General features: G+C 42.7%; 2 long non-coding RNA genes across 2 annotated transcripts; both read left to right on the top strand.

The window, feature by feature from the left end:
• The first annotated feature begins 9,258 nt into the window (after positions 1-9,258).
• LOC142421525 (uncharacterized) lies at positions 9,259-10,740 on the top strand. Its single transcript, XR_012778894.1, has 3 exons — positions 9,259-9,430; positions 10,310-10,363; positions 10,525-10,740. It is a non-coding gene; the product is annotated as an uncharacterized LOC142421525 (long non-coding RNA).
• Positions 10,741-12,366: 1,626 nt separating this feature from the next.
• Positions 12,367-19,647, top strand: LOC142422078 (uncharacterized). The gene is made up of 3 exons (XR_012779037.1): positions 12,367-12,477; positions 14,483-14,746; positions 18,314-19,647. It is a non-coding gene; the product is annotated as an uncharacterized LOC142422078 (long non-coding RNA).
• Positions 19,648-21,208: the final 1,561 nt, after the last annotated feature.

The raw sequence follows: 21,208 nt of genomic DNA, 5'->3' as shown, positions 1-21,208 counted from the left end.
ATCACACCATTGCAGATCAGTGTGAAAACCTGAATTTTTCAAGTCAGCAAATTGCTGAATTGCTGGGACATGCTGCAAATATGTCTAATTACTGGAAGGCATTCCTCCATCTCCATAGACCATTATATTGCTAGTTTAAACATAAACTGACTTAGAGCTTGTCTACACAAGGAAGCTACTTCTTAGTAAGGAAGAGTGAGCACTATTCTTCTTCCATGGATGCATTCAGTGTGCATGAAGTAAACTACTGTTTGGTCAAGGTTTGAGCAAGTATTGGCACAGAAACGATTCCCTGAAGGCTGTCCAGTGCAATGCAGATCAGCCTTGTGAGACCCAGTGAAGACAAATATGCTGAATATCCTGAGATACGCAGTAAGAACCAGCAATTAAAAAAGCTAAGTGAAAACCATAGCTTTCCTGCAAAGTTATGGTTATTACCCATAATAATCCATTCTTGATATGCCTCTGTAGTCTGCCAGCCTGCTGGAAGGTTAACTCCTAAACAGCCTGGGCAAAGGCTCTCACTAAATAACACACTCATGCACACATGAGGCAGGTTCTCCAGTTAGTCAGACAGCCGTTAACAGAACTATTACATTTTCAAAGGGAAAACGAAGCTTTCTTTATGTTTCATTTCCCCTTCTGTGCTGTGCTGCAATATCCTCTGGCTTTCTATCCTTCTCTTTCCTAAAACTCACCTCAAGAGTTTTTTGTCAACCAACCTCTTCTTACTGGCCTGGCCCGTCTCCCTCTATTTCAGCTTAGCTGTTCTACCCATCAGCTCTTCTCTTCTCTGTCCAATTTGACATACCTTTCTTTGTTCGCTACTTCTTGTCCCATCCTTTCTGACCTAACACTCACTAAGGAAGGCAGTTAAACCTTCCTGAAACAAGGCTACAAAGCAAGACCTATACTCAATGGGAAGGTGATCATTTCGAGACATGGCAGCGTAGTCTGAAAAGATCCCTCTTCCAGTGATATCAGTTACAGAGAAGCTTTCATTCTTACCCAGGGAAACACACATAATACTAGGCCACAGATGTTTTAAATTAGCATAAACTTTGGCATTACTTTTTTGGTCATGGCGTACCCATCACAAGCAGAGAGTCTAGTTCTATTCCTAGCTAAACTGCTAAGATGGTCAGCTTGAAGAAGATAAAAAACACTTCTAGTTACATTAATCCTGTATATATATATATATGGGCCTCAGTTATTACTTTTTAAAATAGAAGTTCGGAATCATGAGGACAATTGTCTGACCGCTTCAAGGTATGTAGACTCAAATTTCATAAACACATTGCACATGGGGCTGCCTTTCTAAGTGATCTGTAAGCAATAAAAGATACAGCTTGAACTCCCTTGCCAACACTAGACTGCAACTAGAATAAATTTTTAAAGAGTCCCATGATGAGCCCCTGTGATTCTGGGACTTTCATGTGCATTTAGATGCAAGAAGACAGAAGAAACTGTCTAGTGTAAATTACAATGAATAACGTTTGATTTCTTCTGCCAGGAAAGCTATGTACAGGTTGAGCTCCATGCATAGTACAGATCCCTCAACACTGTGTAAAAGAAGATAGGTTTAGGCCTCTCCTTTACAAAGACCCTCACTTCTCTACACCCTTACTCCAGACAAAAAACACTTTGCATGGGCTAAACAAAGGAAATTTAAAAATAATGTGAAGAGAAACTTCCAAATAACTTACGGGAAGAAATGAAAGAACATATGTCCCTTTTACTTAATCTGCACATGCCCTTTGAAGCCTTGGGCAAGGCCACTGTTTTTGAAGGTGGAGGAGATGCAGCTGGAGTTTGGAGCTGCAGGTCCTTGTCCCCTTCTCACAGGGATTTCATGTGCTGATGCACTACAGCACCCAGAGCGCAACAGAAGCTCCACCATCCCAGGCAAAATCTAGGATGTTTTGGATCCTGCTGTTCTTGAGTGAGATTTTTTGGTTATTTTTAACAGCCTTTTTTGTTGTTATTCTGACAGTGCCTGAGCAGAAGTGAGCTGAATGCTTCCCAGGATGAGCAGAGACATGCAAAGCAAAGCAAGTTAATTGCTTTTGCATGGTGTACGTATGGAACAAAAAATGTCAAGCTGTAAAATGCAAAACATAACTGCCACCAAAGGTCTGGGCATCACTTAATTCAAGATGCCCCTATGGCCTAAAACTGGACAGAACTTCTCTTTCAAAGTGTGCATGGCTACTATTAAACAGAAATAAAACCTTCTGGCAGTGAAGAATCATCCTGACAGATAACCTCTGTAACCAATATTACCCATATCCCCAGCCAGAGTCAATATCCTTCTTTATAAGCAGGAATCACAGAAAAAGCGTCAGTTTCCTCCTCCAGGCATGTTCAGGTGAGCCAAGTTTTACGGGCACCAAAAGACCTTCACAAAACCCTTCCCCTTTTTTCTTTTCAGGAAAAGGATTTTGCCTTGCATTCTGCAAAGCTCCAGGTGACCCCACGGGGGACACAATTGTGAAGGCTGGTCGTGTACTTCACTGATCTCTTCTTCGTATCTTAAGAGGCCAATTCAGAGAACTGCTTAGGTAGTAAGCCAAGAATGCCAAAAATTACTCATGATTAGAGCATCTCTACATTGTTCATTAAATAGGATCAGAAGTGTATGCAGTTCAGCAGCCAAACCTAGACTTCTTGCATCCATTTGCATTGGGGTTCATATCTTCATTACTGTTAATATAAGGTCTGGAAAAATATACATACTGCACCCTTCTCCTAATGGCACTGACATTAGCACATAAAACAGTCCTCCTAGCCAAGACCCACGTCCTGCATCTGAACTATACCAAGCCACACTTATGATTCATATGCTGTATAATAAGATAATGTAAAGGCAGGAACAATGTGCATCCCCCTCTCCTCCCCCACCTTGACAAATTAATAGAAAAAAGAGGAAGATGCATTAAACCCACAAATCTTAACAATTCAAATGGTGTTTCTGTGGCATGGGCATTCTACCTCTATTTCACCTACCCAGTATTTCCTTTAGGAATAGGTGAACTAATACAACCCCTGGTAAGATGACAAGCTGTGATGACTTCACACCAGTGCCAAAATGACTAAAATCAGGGAAACAAAGGGAAGGCTTCAGACTGCTCCATTCAGCCTGTACTGTACTGCAGACTCTGGGATGAATTCAAAGAATAGGGATTCAGCCATAGGATCTACAGTTTTATTCAGTTCAACACTAAAATGTCCAATTTCTATTTTTTAATGGCAACCAGAAAAATTATCAAGACAATATTATCTTTATAGGAAAGAAAATTCCCAGGCATACCCCAAGCGTTTCTAACTTCTAGACAGCTGCATTTATTGTCTGTGTACTAATTAGTCTCTTCAACCAGCTGGGGTTGTAAAGCCAGGTCTCACACCCAGGCAGAGGCTTTAAGTTATTGCTAACAGGTAATCACATATAACAAGAGAACAGCGCTTCTTTTACATAGAAATAATTGTTATTTACATAGTGCCCAGAGCATGCTACAGGCTCTGAAGGGAAAATGAAATAACCAGCATATGATGTAAAGCAATAATCCTGCTCTTACTGTAATAAAAATGAACGTGCTTGCTTCCCTAGGTAGGGGGCTGGGCTCCACATTTGTTTCAATACTGAACTAACTGTGTTTTTAAATTGCCATGCTGCAGAGATTTTTTTGTTTGTTTTCTTTCAGTATTAAAGCTCTCAATTCCTCAGCCATAGAACAGGAAGAGATTATTGAGTTCAGTGCAGTTCTTGAAGTCAAAGGGAGTTACTTCTCCAATAGGAAGGCTTTTGTTCAGAGCACAAGGCTGTTTAGACACAGCGTAGATCTGTAAGCTGTAAGGAACAGTTAGTGCCAGAGAATTTAGCCTGTTCATTGTGCTCATCAGTGTGTGTTACCATTTTGGCACGAAAAAGAAAAGCTGCACAGTATTCAATAGAAGAATTCTTAAAAAGGTAGAACATTTTCATAGCCAAGCTTTTGCAGTTCACTGTTATTTCAGACCTGTACAGTGCCAATCACTGTGCTGACAAACCCCAAACAGTAGCTGGGCATGACCAAAAGAGACTGTTTGAAAACTCTACTCTTGCAGTCAAATGCAAGTGGATGTATGCTTGTCAGTCTCTCAGCCTGCAGCACCTGTATGTACACTGTGGGACACAGTCTGAACATTTAAAGAAAATTTAAAGGGAGCTCAGTTAAGAAAAATACCCTGATTTCTCACACATACAGAGAAATATTCACCACTTACTTTAATCATATGTTGGACATCCATTTGAAAACAAAGAAACCGAGAACTCAGTTTTTCTCGGAGAGGAAAGCTTATGGTACAACAATTAACTTCCACTTATCCTCTTTTTGACTTTGCATTCTTTGTGGTATTTTGCTTTATCTCCAGCCTGATGCAAAAGCATTTGTTATCATTATCATTTATTACACATGATAATTCCCGCGACACATTTTATTGTTTGTACTGCAGTAATGCACAAGACTTCCAGCCAGTAATCAGGTACTGTGTAAACACCGAATATGAAGACAGTTGTTGCAGCATATAAACATTTTTCATGTACCTGGAGCACTGTATTTGCAGACTGTGAACATCTTATAAAAAATTATGTTCCTTTAGTTCCATACCCAGACTCCTTTATCACACATATGATTTCATTAAATCATTTCAGAAATCTATTTATTAAATCCCAGTTACATGACTGAAGTCTTAACCGAGGCCTAAGGAAGCTAACGATATTCCTGCTAATGGGGAAAAAGATCTGACAAAAAACCTCCCACAACGGAGATAAGACAGTGTCATTCTGTAGTCTAACAGTGTAGTCCAACACAAGCTGGTGGAAGGCCAAGGCTCACGTAAAGCTGATAAGGGTGATTCAGGGTGGAAAGTGGAATGTCTAAACAAGAATTACTGTCCTTGGGAGAAAAGCACATCCTGGAGAAATACGTAGGCTAATTAAAATGTTTGGGGAACTATCTGAAACAACTAGTAGAAGTGTGATAAGAAGCACCCTCACGCGGACTATCCTCATTATAACACTAAAAGTCACACCCCTCGAGCTGGAGACCCTGGCCCAAGCAGAGACCCCTAATCTCTGAGCATGCGCAGAATATTAAAGTAGCACTGTAGCTTTAAGTTGAATTAAGAGACATGTAGACCAAAAAAAAATTGTTTTGTGTAATTACTTATGCATATGCATAAGTATATATAAATACTTATATACACTGTATAAATACTGTATGAATCCTGCTGTGTATGACCGAACTTTGTGCTAGCCTTGTGGAGCTACCACCTAGCACCCATCTCTGCGCAGACATGAAATACCTCTGCCCTGTGTGTATACTGGCGTCTCGCACACCGGCTAAATGACCTCACACTTGTGGGGTAACAGTTCTAGTTCCTAATTCTAAATTCCTAATTCTAAAAGGGAAGCAGAAAATGAACACTTAAAGATCCTAACTGCTGTCTTTACCATAGAAGACTTTTGAGGGTGTCCCAACATGAGGTATAATTGGAGTTCTTACCTTTGTAGGCCAGATAATGAACATTCCATTAAACAAGGCTCCAATTACACTTCCAAGGAAACTGAACTGGAAATCCGTGCTATTTTTAAAGACAATCCAGTTTACAATAAAATTCCAGCTCAACTGGCTTAGTTTCCGAGCTGGAGAGACATGTCCGGTCTTGTTAGAAACACCAAAGAGGCACGAGTTTTCTACCCTTGGGTAGAACATACCCCTTTCAAGAACAGCTCTTTTGCAGTTTAAACTGTCCAGATTAGAATGTAAAACCATATTCAAATACAACAGGACAGGAATGCTGCTTGAAAATGCTGTGTATGTGTCTATCTGCTTTTCAAACACAATCACTGTGAGACGGACGAGGAGAGATGGTCTTGCCTGAACCACAACATTTTCCGCTGCTGCAGTCTGAGATCTCTGGCTGGAACTCTGAGTCACCACTGAAGTCCCACATGGAGGGACAAAGGCCTGCAGAGTAAGGACAGATGACAAGGAAGAAGGGAAAGGAAGCACAGAAAGTGCAAGCACTCACAAGAACAGACCCAGAAGACAATCCATGGAAGGCAGCGTCTTTTGGAAGGGACTGCAATACTATCTCTGGTATGCACCTCTTCAAAAGATCGTTTTATCTAGACCCATTTTAGCTCATAATTCTGTCCTCCCAAGCACGCCGACACTTCTTTTATCTTATCTTTAAAGTATAAAAACTGTTTCTTCACTGGTATGTATGCAAGTCCACAGCTACTACAAAATTCAGGAGACAATAAAATGGTGTGAATAAATGTAAATAAGATATTCTCATTATCCCACTACAGAAACAAAAATTATAGCTGTGGTAAACTTCCTATTCATGAGGAAGTCAGAAGATTCACTGGTATGTATAATGGGCCCCCAGACAGTTCAGTACTTAGTAAACTGCAATTGTGCAGTTTCCCTTAAATATCCCTGAAGTGAAAGATAACAAATGTAGGTGGAAAATCTACACCAACAGGTGTGGGCAATACAACCCGGGGGGGGGACGGGACGGGATGGGACGGGACAGTAACTTAAAAGGCTGTAAAAGTGATAAAATGGTTCGTTTCCTACCACCCCCACCCATTTCCCACAGCAAATCTAAATATTTCCCCTCAATTTATTTGTGCCTTTGGACACCACAGGGATGACCAGGAAACAACTTTACTGAGCAACCTGGTAACACCAGAGTACTGAGAGAGAGAGAAATCAACTGGTGCTTCAGAAATGGAGAGAAGAAAGTCTGCAAGGGGACAATAGGTGGGATTCCAGTGAAAAACACCAAAACACACAAGGAGGAAGGAAAACAATGCAAGCATTTAACTCTATAGCAAATCGCAAAGCTACTTCTAAAAGTAAAGAAACATTCTTCCTGAATTCTTTACTGCTTAATTTTACGTTGCTGTGCAATGTCGTATAGTTTGTGTGAGTGTATAGTACCGCTTAAGTAGCTAAACAGGACCAATCTCTAGTTTGTGAAAGAACAAAAAAAATTCGTTTGTCTCTTTTGTAGCTATTTCATGACAGTGAAACTGTACTTAAGTTGTTTTTATGGAGTGGTATACAAAAAACAGGAACGTGTATCATGTTACAAATTCTTGCAGCATTAAATTTCCTTCAATTTTGGTCTCTTCTAGACCAAGGGAGGACTCCTGGGTTGTGCTTTGAGAGCCTATCCTGCTGTTAGGACAGTTAAAAAGAAAAAAGTGATTACAGTGTCAGGAACATCTACAGACATTCCTGAAACTGAGCTAAAAAGCCCCAAGGATAATCCTAGTCTTCAGTTCACAGGCCAGTTCGGGTCAGCCTCACCATGCTTTACAGCAACGGCCTTGAAACATAGAACAGTGGTGTTGTAGCCACATCCAACGCGGAGGGACAAACTCCTCACCTGATTTTCCCAGTTAACGACCACAGAGCAGATTCATGGAATAAATACAAGAGGCCAAATTGAGACCGCGTAAACTGTACCTACCAGTACGTATTTAGCCCCTCCAAATGCAAAATTCAGCCCAGCTGCAGGATTCACATGTCTGGTCTCAGTAAACACATCTACAACATACTTCTTTGCCTCTTTTAAAAACTGCTATGCATGCCTCACCACTGTTGTTTTAACACTGTAGAGATACCCAGCTCTTCCAGAGTGAGCGAGCATTTCCATTTGCTCCTAGAAAAGACTGCAGAAAATTATTTTTTTACTCTTTTCTCCATCATGCACTGCCAGCTCAGAAAGAATGGTTTGGTGTTGGTCTAGAGGTTTCGTAAGTCTCTTTTGAGCACTTATACTTGATCCAAGATCAAAATTCTCACTAGAGGTAATCCTTTCATGCTAAAATCCATACAGTATTGGTACAAGCTTTGCGTGCAACAGAGGACTCATTCACGCAGCGTACCACCGGGGCTGCTGAAAATTACCTTGGGAGGTAATTGTGGAGCAGTACGGGCTTGCGTTTCCATTTTGCCAGCAGCGTTTAAAGGAAAACCAGAAATACGGTTTACAGGCTGTTTCGGAGGCACCGAAACCCCCCCCCCCTTTCCCTCTGAAGGAATGGAAAGCAAGCGGCCCAACATGTGCACGCCCTCCGGCAGCGACCGACAGTAACCCCGCGCCCAGCCGCACGGAGCTCGAAGTAAAAACACGCTCTTTCCTTGCCAGCGTTTAAGATGAGCAAGCACCAGGGTATCTACAGTGCAAGCCCTGCAAGCGCATACCCTTTCGGCTGCAAAACAAGGGGCGGTGGGAGGGGAGGGGGAGCCCAACCGACAAATATAGCACGCACACACTTTTGCTGCCGGCGACCGTAGGAGCCCCTACGAAGCGACGCTGCCACCTGCGTGGCTGCTGCGTCGCCCCGCTTCCCCTTCCCCGGGGAAAGGCTGAGCTCCCACCCGCGCTCCGCGCAAGAAGGGGGGGGGGGGGGGCTGCATTTTTTGGGGGGAGGAGAAGTCGGGGAGAAGGCAGCCCTGGGGGTCCGAAGAGCAGGCGGCGAGGGCCGGGGGATGTGTCCCGCAGAGGGCTGCCCGTGGGAGGAGGGCCGCCCGGCCACGCCGCCAGCGCCACGGCAGAGCGCAGATGGCGGGGGAAGGGGGCCCCGCGCAGGCGCGCTGAGCGCCGCCGCTTGACCGACAGTTACCCCGCCAGGACGCGCCGCGGCGAAGTAGGTGAAAAGTAACTCGGTGTCAGCGCCCTCAGGAAACGCGGCGGCGCCCTGCGCATGCGCGGGAAGCGCTTCGCTCCCCCCCCCCCCTTCCCCCGCGCCCTGCCTGCTCCGCGGGGGGGGCTGCCCGGCGGGGGGGGGCGGGAAGTGCCGGGGGCCGGGGAGCTGGCCGGGGCGCTGGGACCCGCGAAGGCAGGGCAGGGCAGGGTACAGGAGCAGGCGTGCGCTCCGCTGCTGGCGGGCGGTGGGCGCTGTGGCGGCAGCGGCCTCCCACTCGCAACGCCCCGCGCGGCAGCGCTGCAGCCCCGGGACGCTACAGGGGCGTTCGGTGCTGCCACGTCCCTCAGCCGTAAATCCCGCTTACAGTGCATGCGTGGCTGGCATTGAAAAAAGCCAAAGCCTAGCCTTCCAGATCACCGAGCACGGAGGCTGCACAGGCTGCTGCTTCCTGTCATTTATGCCTTGACTTCTGTAACCTTTATTACTGTAGACCATTGTAAGGCTGTATTTCGTCATTTTAACAAATACATTGGTATTTTAACAGATTTTTCATCTCTAAGGTGACAGAGACAAGAAGACAAATGGCTTCACTTCAGACTTACTTCTTACCTGTTTAGGATCTCCTTTAAGGAGTTTGGGTAATTCACACTGGTACTAACTCAGGTGCTGACCTTTGTGTTACTGTTTCCAGCATGTTGAGAAAGAGTTCTCGACTCTCAGGTACATATGTATGCATTACGTATGTGTGTGTGCATATATATATGATTATATATAATCAGCACCTTATGTGCTAGAGTTCATAGTCCCAAGCAGCTTTCCAGTTGACAGTGCTTACAGACTGAAAACTAGTCTGGGGGCAGCAGTGGCCAGGGCCAGCAGGTTGCCGTGCCATGCCGCGCCGTGCAATGGCATGCCATGCTGTGCCGTGCCGTGCCACAGCCAGGCCAGCCAGCAGAGGTGTCACTGATGGGACTCAGCTCCAGGCAGGACCGGAGCGCTCCAGCTGGGAAGCTGCCTGTTCTGTGAACAGCTGCGCAAGGAACCTGAAGTCCCACAGGAAAGCCAAGAAATCTCCAGCTTTTTTGCTTTTTTCCCCTCGCACAGCGCTGTAGGGGGCCTTTGTTTTGTGAAACAGGAGGAGGGTGGTTAATGTCAAGAATGGCATGGCACAGATGCTGTAACAGAGAGAGGCTTGCAGCATCTCACAATCTGTGTTCATCTCCTCTCCCTTCTCTGGAATTTAATTCCTATAAACTGTGAATAATTTATTGCAGCTTTTGCAAGCTTCAAATTGTACTACAGTTTACAGAGCACAAAGAGTACTGGTGTTTAATATTTTTTGAGCTTTGAGTATATCCAGAGATAGGCACTAGTGAATACTATAACCAAACAAAACTGCAGTGCCAGGAACTTTTCAGGTGCTTACAGCTGTACATAAAGCTATGTCAATGAAAACCTTGGTGGGTTTACCCTGTATCACCACTTCCGCCTTTTGTAAACAGAAGGTATGAGAGATCGTCGGGCAGATTTCATCTCGAAACACACATTTGACTGAATATGAGGATATTGCCTGATTTAACTATCTGTCTTAAACTGCAGTAAGTGTGATGACAGTAACAACATGGAGGAAACAGGACGCCATTGCTCAATATGGTGGGTTTCTAAACCTACGTTTCAATTACATCTATGTGAATTTCTTCCATTTTCTTTTTTAAGCGTAGAGAGACTGTCTACATTTCTCCAAGACTGACATCACCTTGTTTCTTCTTTAATGAAAATGTTCTCACCATACACTTGGCTTTTCTTTTTCCTAGATCTACTAGTCTTCTCTGCCGATGCCTTTCCCCAGAAACAATTGAATTGTTCCAGATACTATGTGGCCCATTCCTAAGGAAGATAAATGTATTTAACCTCACAGAACGCATTGCTCTCCTACAACCTGAACATGCTGAAACAGAACACAACTACCCCAGAGGACAGCACAGAGAGGCTGCAAGTATATTTCAATAGAGAAGGAAAGATAAAGTTGGTATGAAAACCTTCAAAGCGTGCAGGGAAGTAAGTATTATTTCAAAACCCTTCATGTTTGTCCAGGTGGTCAGACAATAGCATTCCTAAAACTTACCATTTCTGTTTTACAGCACTCTCAGAAATGCTGGACACCTCACAGTACAATTTGAAAATAAGTTCTGCCCTAAAGTGTTTACAATCCATTTTCCTAACACTGGAGCAGCTAATGTTAAATTCAGTCTGAAGTGGTAAATGGCAGACATTTTAGCATTTCATTTTAGGGTACTGATTTGGTGTTGGTTTTGCACAAAAGTCGAGTAGCCACTTCTCCAGGTGTTCACCTTGCTTTGCTCCCTGAATCCATGGTTAAATTTTCACCAAAGTCAGTAAGAAAGGAGTTGGTCTGGCCCAAGTTACTGCTGAAAATCTCAAATATTAGGAATTGAAGTTTACCAGTTGGATACCAGTAAAGTTGCACCCCAACTTTACCATTTGGGGCATGTTATCCCTGTTACATAGCAAAAGCCTGACCTGGCCTCTCCCATTAAAATCAGACCCTCCATAAATAAGTTTAATTTAAGCAGAGCATTGTTTCCATGACCTTAAGATGGATCGTGCCTCACTGCAGCTACTTAAGTTTGCCTTCTTACAAACTTCTTGCTATGACTTCTGTCACTGTTAGAGGCTTTCCACAAGTATTCAGACAGGGACAAAATGGAGTTAGCATGCATCTTCCTCACTGCCATGAGGGGCTGATGCAAGCAATATACTTGGAGAAAGAACTGCTTTTTCAAGGGTTACACATTGCCCTTCTTTCTGCCTGCTCTTCATGCCTGAAAGAGGACAACAGGGCAATATCTGCACTCAGCCACCTGGATCCTTCAAGAAGTAGCTTTCCTTTTGAGTGCACACACCCCTAGCTAGCCCATCCAACCTAACCTAAAGAACCTGAAGGCCATTGTTTTCAGACGTATCAGCTAATTTGGGGCCTTTTCATATAGGACCGAAGTTGAGACAGCGACAGGATAATTTGCAAATATTTTGAGCTTCAATGGCTTTGTTCTTCAGGAGAGAAGTCTTGATCTGTAAGTTAGACTAGAAGCCTGTTCACTTTGGTACCTGAGGGAAACTCTGGAAAACACTGGATTAACTGAGCATTATTTTATGTGCTTTTACTAGGCCTGGCATGGGCTGCCCACAGTTGTTGCAAGACCATGTGCCTCACAGGCCGCTAGTTTTTCCTGCTTTCTAGCCACATAGGCAAAGATGACCTGCTCCATTTAACACATCAAACCTGTAGTTCAGTTGCGTTCAGCAGGTCCTGATACTGCCTCATGCCGGTTCACATGCTCCCGATGCCTTCAGTCCAAAACTGTGTGTCTGACCCTCAGAGCCTAAGAAACCTTCCACTGCTCTCCCACTGCTCAGGACACAGCCCTTTTTGCTCTTCCCTCGCAGTCAACTTTTCCTGCCAGCTGCAAGCAGCCTTTTGTAGCATCCAGCTAACTAGGCCTCCCAGGTATAGAGGGTCACAGTACCCCCAAGACCTTTTCTTCTTCTCCCAACCTGCTCTTTCACAGTGCTTGCAAGGCTGTCATACCACAGGATTTTATTTGAACAAAAGCCTCTTTACTTGTTTTTGTGCTTGGAAGGCCCCTGGAATATAAGAATGACCTACACCCACGTGCCTGTCCTTCACGTTGACAACTGAGCCAGGCAGTCACAGAATAATATTTGGAAAAGCATGAGAAAGGAAGGTAAGTAAGTGTGCAAGAGAATACCTAATGGAAATGAAATTAAGGACTCATGTGGCAGCTTAAAAGTGCTAGACTTAAGGCCTAGATCCTCATCCCCTGTTAAGCCCTGCTCCCTGCATCATGAGAAGAGAGGGGAAGTGGAGGAGAGAAGGTCCAGCTCTTTTCATATCCCCCCAACCATGCAGCTGCCTATTGCTCAGTGGGGATTGAGCAGCATGGGAAATCTGGCAATTTCATTTCTTTGGAGCTTTTTAGTGCTGAGTTGTTAAACAAATCTGTCCTACATAATGTATTCTGCAACACAGCACATTATTCTTGATGAAGTCATATGGATGCTAGGCTGAAAATTTGCCTCTAATTTACTCTGCACACACAGGCTGCTTTCAAACATAAGGTGAATGACTTATTGTAACCCCAGATTGGTTTCAACACCAAGTGATTAAGCCATGACATCTAGACAAAGTAAATTAAGGAAGTGGTTTCACAGAACAGGCTGACACAAGACAGGCATAGAACTAATTCTGTAGCAAAAACGGGGTGAGTCATGCATCTGCTACATGTGCTTTGGTTAAGTTCTTGCAGATCAGTATCTCTTGTACATGCAGCAAACATGAGGAAGGGGCTATAATATATACTGCTATAACAATACTGCTATAGTAGCATCCACCTTCAAACATTTCTCACCCTTAACCTACCAGATGAAATTGAGCATCACTCTTACCTTAGGGAAGCTGTACCCCTCCCCTCTATTGCTGCTTTCTCACCAAATCTCCCTTTTATTTAGGGAGCTGTGTCTCCAAAGTCATGACAAGTTTGTAGTGGCTCAGCAGGCCAACACTTTTCTTTAAAGGTCACCTGTCATAGCCCAGAACTTACATGGATTCCTTGTCTTTTATGGTTTCAAAAAATGTGAACCAGATTCCAAAACCACATCCCAATGAGCTCAGCAAAGTGGACTCACCATCATTAGTTTTCAGATTTATCACACATCCCTACTGAACTGCTGATGAAAGAAGAAAGATAGTTCCATTCTGGAGAGCTGCAAAACTGCCATCTTGTTGTTTTATTATGAATAGATGGAGCCTGACTGATACAAATAGGTGGCATCTGGTGAGCACCTGCACTTCATTTCCAACCTATATGATTCTGTGATTCTGTGATTTTCTTCAGCCTACCCCTAGTCCATACTTGCTGAGACAATCATCCCATTGCAAGTGAGTTCAGTGTAGAAGGGGCTTATGATGCCCAGTGACTAAATATCTCTTGGAGGCATCTGCTTTTTTTAAAAAAAACATACAATGTTGCCAGTCCTACAGCTGCACAGACACCAACCATGGTACTTGATAGGGAGGAGACTGGAATGCAAGTGACCAAACTAAAGTAGAGAGCAGTGGAGATGGTAAGAAAAATGTCTCTGTTGCCCTGACTTTGCTTCTCCCAGATGCCTGCTTACTTTAGTATGACCCAGGAAACAAGTAAAGAAAGCAAGTCTCTACCTTTTCCCTGAAGGATTTGTACCATAATTACAGCTGCTTTGTTAGATTATCTTCAGCTCTTACCAGAAAGTCCTGTCAGACAGTCACAAAATGTGTTATATTAAGGATCACTGCACACTGAGAATTCTCCAGTTCCCTGACCTTCACATGCCTGCTGCGTTACAAGCAGCTGTACTTTCATACTTCTCCTCATCGATCTAACATGCAAGTATCTGCTCCGCTGGAACTGCTCCTCGCATTTTACATCTCTGATCTTGCCAAGGTCTTCCCAGAAGACTGGGAGCTCTCATTTGCACTGAGAGTGCTTGTTCTTATTGAACTGGCTTAGCCTTTCCTGATCCTGCCTTAGCAAAACCCCCAAATGTTAGCTGCTTTTAAATAAATTGCCATTGAGCTACTATTGGTTCTGGCTATAGCCACTGCTGGCAGACTGTTGCACAAGGCACGCGCTACCCTCACGCACACTTAGGCTATTTCTCTTTTTTAACTTGGGTATCTTCTGTTCTCAGGTATCCTCTGTGCTCTGCTGTTAAAACACTTCCTCCATTTCAACCTAGAAGTGGCTGCATTTTGCTGGGCGTTAAAGCAGCATGCTGCATTTGTGTAATGACTCTGAACTGAAGTAACCCCAACGGAGAACTCTTTCATTATTACAAGTGCTGGAAGAGGCCACATGGCAGAACCAGATCTTCCTGCCTGGAGTCGCAGAAATGGGGAAATGCAAAATTCTGTTTTCAGCATTAGACAACCAAAAAAGGCATCTGGTTTGCAAGGTAATATATGCTAGAGGGGGCAAGGGACAGCTGGGTTCTGAAACACGCTGGCGTCATTTTGGAACTACAACCTAGTTGATAGCTGCAAATGTAAAATTTTCCAGGAATGGAAGGGCCAAATTTTAAAAGATATTTCAGTGTTATGGAAAATGTCACTAAGAGCTTATCAGCCTCTTCAGTCTCCTAAACACTCTGCACTTTCATCCAGAGGCACCCATGGTTCTCCAGCCCCGGTATGGAGATACTCTGGAGAGCGCATTCTTGTAGTTCTCCCTAGTGTATTAGCAGCATCATCTCATGATGCCCATCTTGAGAGTGCTTTCAGCAAATTGTGGTGGGACCATTCAAAGAGTTTTGTAGTGGGTGAGCTGACAGGACTTTACTGACACAACTGCTTGTAGGTTTTCATCTGCCTCTAAAGGCTGTCAGTATCTTAAAGGCTCTCCTCTACAATGAAATCCAAAACTAGTTTAGTAGCCCAGGGCTTTTCAAGTGTCTCCTTTGCAGTAGCAACACACCAGGCAGTGTGGAAACAGAGAGGCTTTTAAATCTCTCTGTTTCCCTGATCTCGCCTCAGGCAAAATTTTAGCCCTAAATTTACTGATGACATTTTCTAAGAGCAACCCTGCTGCAGTCAGAGACCTACCAAATCAAGGCAACAAGCTGTTTCCTCTAGAGTTTTTTTTCACTGTGTGATTTTCCAAACAAACCAGAAGGACAGCCTTTTGAAATCTAACCAGGATTTGTGGAGAGGACTGTTTAGAGAAGGCTCAGTTGCTTTGCTGGGCAGAGTGGTTCCAAAGACGGAGGGCACCTCTCACGGCACCCTGCAGCCAGCTGCCTGATCCTCCCTCAGCAACTGAAAGCTGTTTTCTCCAAGAAATTCAGGAGTGCCACAGTCACAGGCATTGTCCCTTAAATATTTTGAGATTGAGGCTAAACTTTAGCTCAAAGACTCTGAACTCACAGTGGAAAGAGGAGTTGAATTCAGATAGCCACGGCACGCTGTCTCTAGAAGAGGATGAGACTGGTTATACCTGCTAGACTCATATGTGGCATCCCACAGTCACTTGACCTATATCCTTGCCTTCACCTCAGCCAAACACTCTCCTTCAGGGTTCCAAACCCCCTTGCTTTGAATGGTGCTGTCAAACTTTGCTGCAAAGACAATACCCAGTTGTCCAAACAGCTGGGTGCTTCCCCATGTGCCTTCACAAAGCTGGCGAATGGAGGAGGGTTAAGAGCCATAAAGCCTTGCATGTCAAGGAAGGGTGTGTAGTGATGGCATGTTGTTGCAACATGGCTATGAAGGACTCCCCTGTGCCCTTTGGCTTGTTACTGCCATTGCATTGATACATCTGCCCATTGCTGCTGGTTTTTAAAGTTAAATGAGCAATTGAATCAGTGGTAGGGAATCAGGAGGCTGGAACAGGGAGAATGGTGCAAACACCTCTTGTACTGCCCTGATGCTGAGATGAGTAATTAGTCTCTTTTTATTCCAAACAAAACCTCAAAAAACCTGCTAGCAAAGATAATGGAGAAGATTTGACCCTTGCTGCAGCCCCTTAATACTTTTCTATTTCACATAGATGCATTCTGGGATTACCTGCACAACACTACAACCTTTTCTCCAACGTAATCCTTCACAGCTGCCAGCACAGAAACATGCCAAAACAGGGCCAGGGCCTCTGGCTGCATATCAAGATGGGCAGAAAAAGAGCCACTTAACCATAAACTCCAGAGTTCCCATGAGCAACAAGTTCCCATGAATTTGTGTTTTTCTTCTCTTCTGCCCCATCATGTGCTTGGCTTATTTCACAAGTCTCAAGCATATAAATAGGTTTTCCCTACACATAGGTAAGTCTTGGAATGTCTATGGATACTAAATAAAAACAAATACATTATAATAATTTCCTTATCCTGAATAAATGAGTCAGTCCCCTAAAGCAAATTCCTATTGCTCTTCATGTCCAGTTGCATTTAGCTAAATGTAATCCTTTCTGCAGCACTTACCACAGGTATACCATTATTCAGGGAGTTCTGTTAAAAAAATCTCCATCTGCCAGTGTCAGCATCACTGACGTGATGTATGTCTATCAGGCTCATTAATCATACATTAAGGACGTGTGGGTGCGGTCAAGTTTAGTCTTGGAACAGGTTCTGCTTCAATGCGTTTGAATGTCACCTCCCATTGGGATCATTTATTTCCAAGGGAAAGTAACACTTTAGGCTTTTCAGGAAGTTTTATTATCTATCACATTTTGCCCTTCACTTCATCCAAGTTTCAGTCATTCTCCTTCTTCCAGTTATAAATGTGCTTCCCCTGAAGCCACAGTTACCGGTATCAACCAGAGGGAGCACTAGAGAACAACTCATTATGCTTTTTTGCAGTCTAACAGTGTTGCTTCTGTAACAAATAATAGGCTCATGAACTCAGCTTCTCCACATTTTCTGTCATTAACCCTCAGAAGTAATTTTCATATTTCACAGTTTTATTCACAATCTCCTGAATAGTTGGGGTGCAGGTGGCATGAATGCCAAGGATTCATTTGACAAGTATTCAATTTATATTTTCACGTTCATTGGAGTCACATGTTCCATTCTCTGTTGAACTTCTGTAACTAAGCAACAAGAACATGTGTCTCAGATCTTATATCTGAGTCTAAAACATGATTTTGGCTAGCACAGATTTGTGTTTATGGTATTATAACAGATTCCTGATTTTGTATACATATAGAGCATCAAAGGAAGTTTATCCATGTCTTTCAGGAGTAAGTAGGCCCACTAATATTCTATGAGAACAGTCTGGACTACTTGTATGATCAAGCTTTTAATTTTCCATTGTGGGAAATAAGTGAATCATAGATTTTGCAAGTACTCACGCTATGAAAATCTAACTGTGAGAACATTTCTGGGAAATGATGAAAAAAAGGCTGTGAATGCATTGAAAATTAGTTTTCCTTAGACTTTGAAGATACATTCCTGGAGTTCTCCTTTGCCCTTGCTATTCATTCAGCTCTGGTATTTCAGGAGAAAAGGTTTAGGGATGTGGGGGCTCTCTAAGGTAAGTCAATACATAGAGCAAAGAACTGCATGTCTTGAGAACCCGAAAGCTCCGTGGATATCACTTCAGTGCTTTATCTTTCCTCACACATATCTTTGCCATCCAACTCATCCCCTCTTAGTAGGACTGGGGCTATCTTACTATTCTATACAGCAGCTAGCACCATAAGGGTGCTATTTAATGGGCTTCTAGGTCCTACAGGAATATATATAATTGTACAGACAGTTATTTCCCAAGTTCTGTAGAAATGGTTTTATTACTGTTTTTGATCAGCATCAGACTGGAAATAGCATAAAGACCAACTTTTTTTAGATGTTCCACAGAAACAGATGCCATTAAGATAGACCACAAGTATTAAAAGCTTCTCTATATTACTAGTAACCCATAAAAGAAACAGTGATACTCAGTCTCTTTCTAGCTGTGTATAAATACATTTTATAAAAAATAATAAATGGAATGTTTAGGATGACAGACATTTTCATTTTTTTGTATTTCTCATGCAGTGTTTTAGCCACACAACAACCATTAATTTTAATGGAAATTAAAGCACTAAGTCCCTGTGTGATGCTTCAAGAACTCATGCACAAACATGTAGTACCTGGAAAACAGAATTCAGAATTTACTAGCAACTAAATGGAGAACTGAGGAAACTCAGGTAGGTAGAGGCAGTGCCAAAGAGAAGCATACAGATATGTATTTACACTCTGATTGGTACCTTATGTATCACAGGAAGTCCTCCTGCATAATGCTTTATAGGAAAAAAGCTACAGAGGAAATCGGGCAGTCATATGAGGGGTTACACTGATACAATTTTGAACCAATGTAAAACTGCCTCCTCTGTTGTCACACCAAGCAATTCAAAGTAGCATTTGTCAGCCATCCACAGACTACAGATCTTCTCCCTGTATCTAAGAAGTTTACTGTGGAGTTCCGTGCACAGAGAGTCTCTACATGGCTTTTCCTTGCCACATAGTTAAGGTCCCCAATAGCTAACTCCAGGCAGGATGTGGTAAGTTCTGTTACGCAGCCATGCTTAAGCCATGCTATGCTCAAAATCTTACGTGAAAAAAGTACGTACACCTTATATGTAAAGATAAGGATTTATGAATAGTATAAATGAAATCTTAATAGTCTAATCAAAGAATTATTATCAGTCCAGATCTAATTATTACAAAAAGAAAAAACAAAAAGAAGAATGTTGCTATAAAGACAAAAGTCTCCATAAGAATATAGTTTAAAATGTTAAACACACAGTTCTTAGTTTCTACCTTTTTTTCTGGTGTTACACTCACTCTCTACTGCTTCTCTGGATCTTAATGTTGATGGTTTCCCCTTAGTTGGAGGGGAAGGGATAGAGTAAATCATTAGCATCCAAATTCCTTTGCCAGGAGGCATATGATGTTCATTTGTCTTTCCTACTCTCCTTCCTTGTTTTTTTCACATACATGTTTTCTATTATGCTTTCACACCTTGCTCTTTCTTCACTGGTCTGCAACTCCATATTACATCTGAGTTTACTATCCATTACTTGTTTTATGTATGTGGAATACTTGTACTTTTTTTGCTTTGCTACTCCTACAAAGAGCTTTGCCTACCTCCAGGTCTGCGTTTCTTTAACTGGTCATTGGTGGGCTGGGACCTTCAGAAGCAGCCCATATCTCAGCTCTTATTCCATCCCCATACCCCTCCACACTGCACCCTGTGTACCCCCTTCTCAAGGCCTCTGCTATCATACCAGGCCTGGTATTCCTCTACGCTACATCACTATGTTAAAGTTATGTCTTGCTTTGCACAGAACCAACTATTTGCTAGTGCTACCGATACTGAAACCATGGCTGTACCATACAATGATACAATGATAACCTAAAAAAATTAGACATAGCCACATGGTCATTAGAAAAATTGCTGTTGCAGCTAAATAAAGTAAAAACAAAACTCCAGTCAAGTAAAGAAAATTTCCAGCAAAGCAAGCCTCACAAGCTTCTGTCCTGAGGCCCTGCAAACTCTGTACAAAACCTGCGATGTGTTACTAGCAATGGCACTACTGCATTACGAGGCTACAAAACCTGCCTCAGCTGTGAGGTGACGCTCACTCATGAGACCACTCTATCCATTCAGGATGTATTAAGAGAAGTATTCCCAGACACAAATGGAAAGTAAAAGCAAGTTCTTAGCATGGCAAAATAATCTGCCAGCACTGATTATATTTCAAAGAAGGTACTGTCCCCATGAAAGGAAGAGTTTGAAGACCTTCCTGTAAGAGTTATTCCAACCCTATCCCTAGAGCAAACAGGACAGTCGTAGTGAGTCCCAAGCCCTTGTACCCAGGTCATCTGCAAAAGTACCGTGTGTCAGACATGCATTAGAGTAACACCCAGACTTCTAAAACCATGCAGAATTCTGCAGAGAGATGTGACATCTGCTCCAGCCTCTAAAAATCAGAGACCTGCAAGAGATTCCATGATGGTTGCCCAGACATAGAAAACTTCAGAGTGATAACGAGTGCTAACTACTGAATGATTGAATAATTTTAAATAAAATGTCTAGAAATCCATACTGACACCATAAATACCAGGAAAGGTCTACAGCAATTTTGGTGCAGGATTGCATGCTCACAGCTGAAGAGGGATTGGCACATACTCAACCCCAAATTTTAAATCTGTACACACTCAACACTTGGGCACTTGGGCATACTGCTCTGCAGAATGTCTGAAGCAACAATCTAGGGTGATGAGATTTTTACAGCTTCTTTAGGAAAAAGAGCAAACAAAAAAAATCACAACCATCACAAAATTCAGCATCTTCCATATAGCTGGTTTAGTATAAATATTCCTACATGAATCATTATGCATGAAGTATTATTTGAAGTTCTGAATTGGAGGTGGTTCTTTTAATTAACACAATGGATGCATATGAGGAAAACATGTTACAAATAGAGACAAAGCTTACTTGGGAACAATCTTTCCTTTTAAGCTTTGCTTTTTGGGTATTAGTCATTAATATTCCCATAATGTCTTTCATTCTTTAACTTGGTATCTAATGAAATTTTGGGCTGTCTCTAAAAAGCAAACATATAGTCTGAATGTATGCCAAAGTCTAACAGCTGTCTTCTGTTTGCCATAGATCAATACACACAGTGCCTCATTCTTTGCATTTAATTCTGCTTATCAACTATTCCATTTTTCAGTTTTAGAAGTACTGCATATTCAAACTGCTTTAATATCTCTAAATTAAAAACTGATAATGGATACACCTATAGCAAATAGTAAACTCACAGCTTTATAACAGTAATATTAGCTGGAGAGAATAAAGAATTTATCCACAAATAACTGGAGATTTTAAATAACTAATTACAGTACAGAAGCTGATATATTCTGACAGGAATTTGGGGGTTTGAT

Source organism: Mycteria americana, chromosome Z (assembly GCF_035582795.1).
Source record: "Mycteria americana isolate JAX WOST 10 ecotype Jacksonville Zoo and Gardens chromosome Z, USCA_MyAme_1.0, whole genome shotgun sequence".
Classification (NCBI taxonomy): domain Eukaryota; kingdom Metazoa; phylum Chordata; class Aves; order Ciconiiformes; family Ciconiidae; genus Mycteria; species Mycteria americana.
The sequence above is the reverse complement of the archived record's forward strand: the minus strand, read 5'-3'. Positions and strand labels throughout refer to the sequence as shown.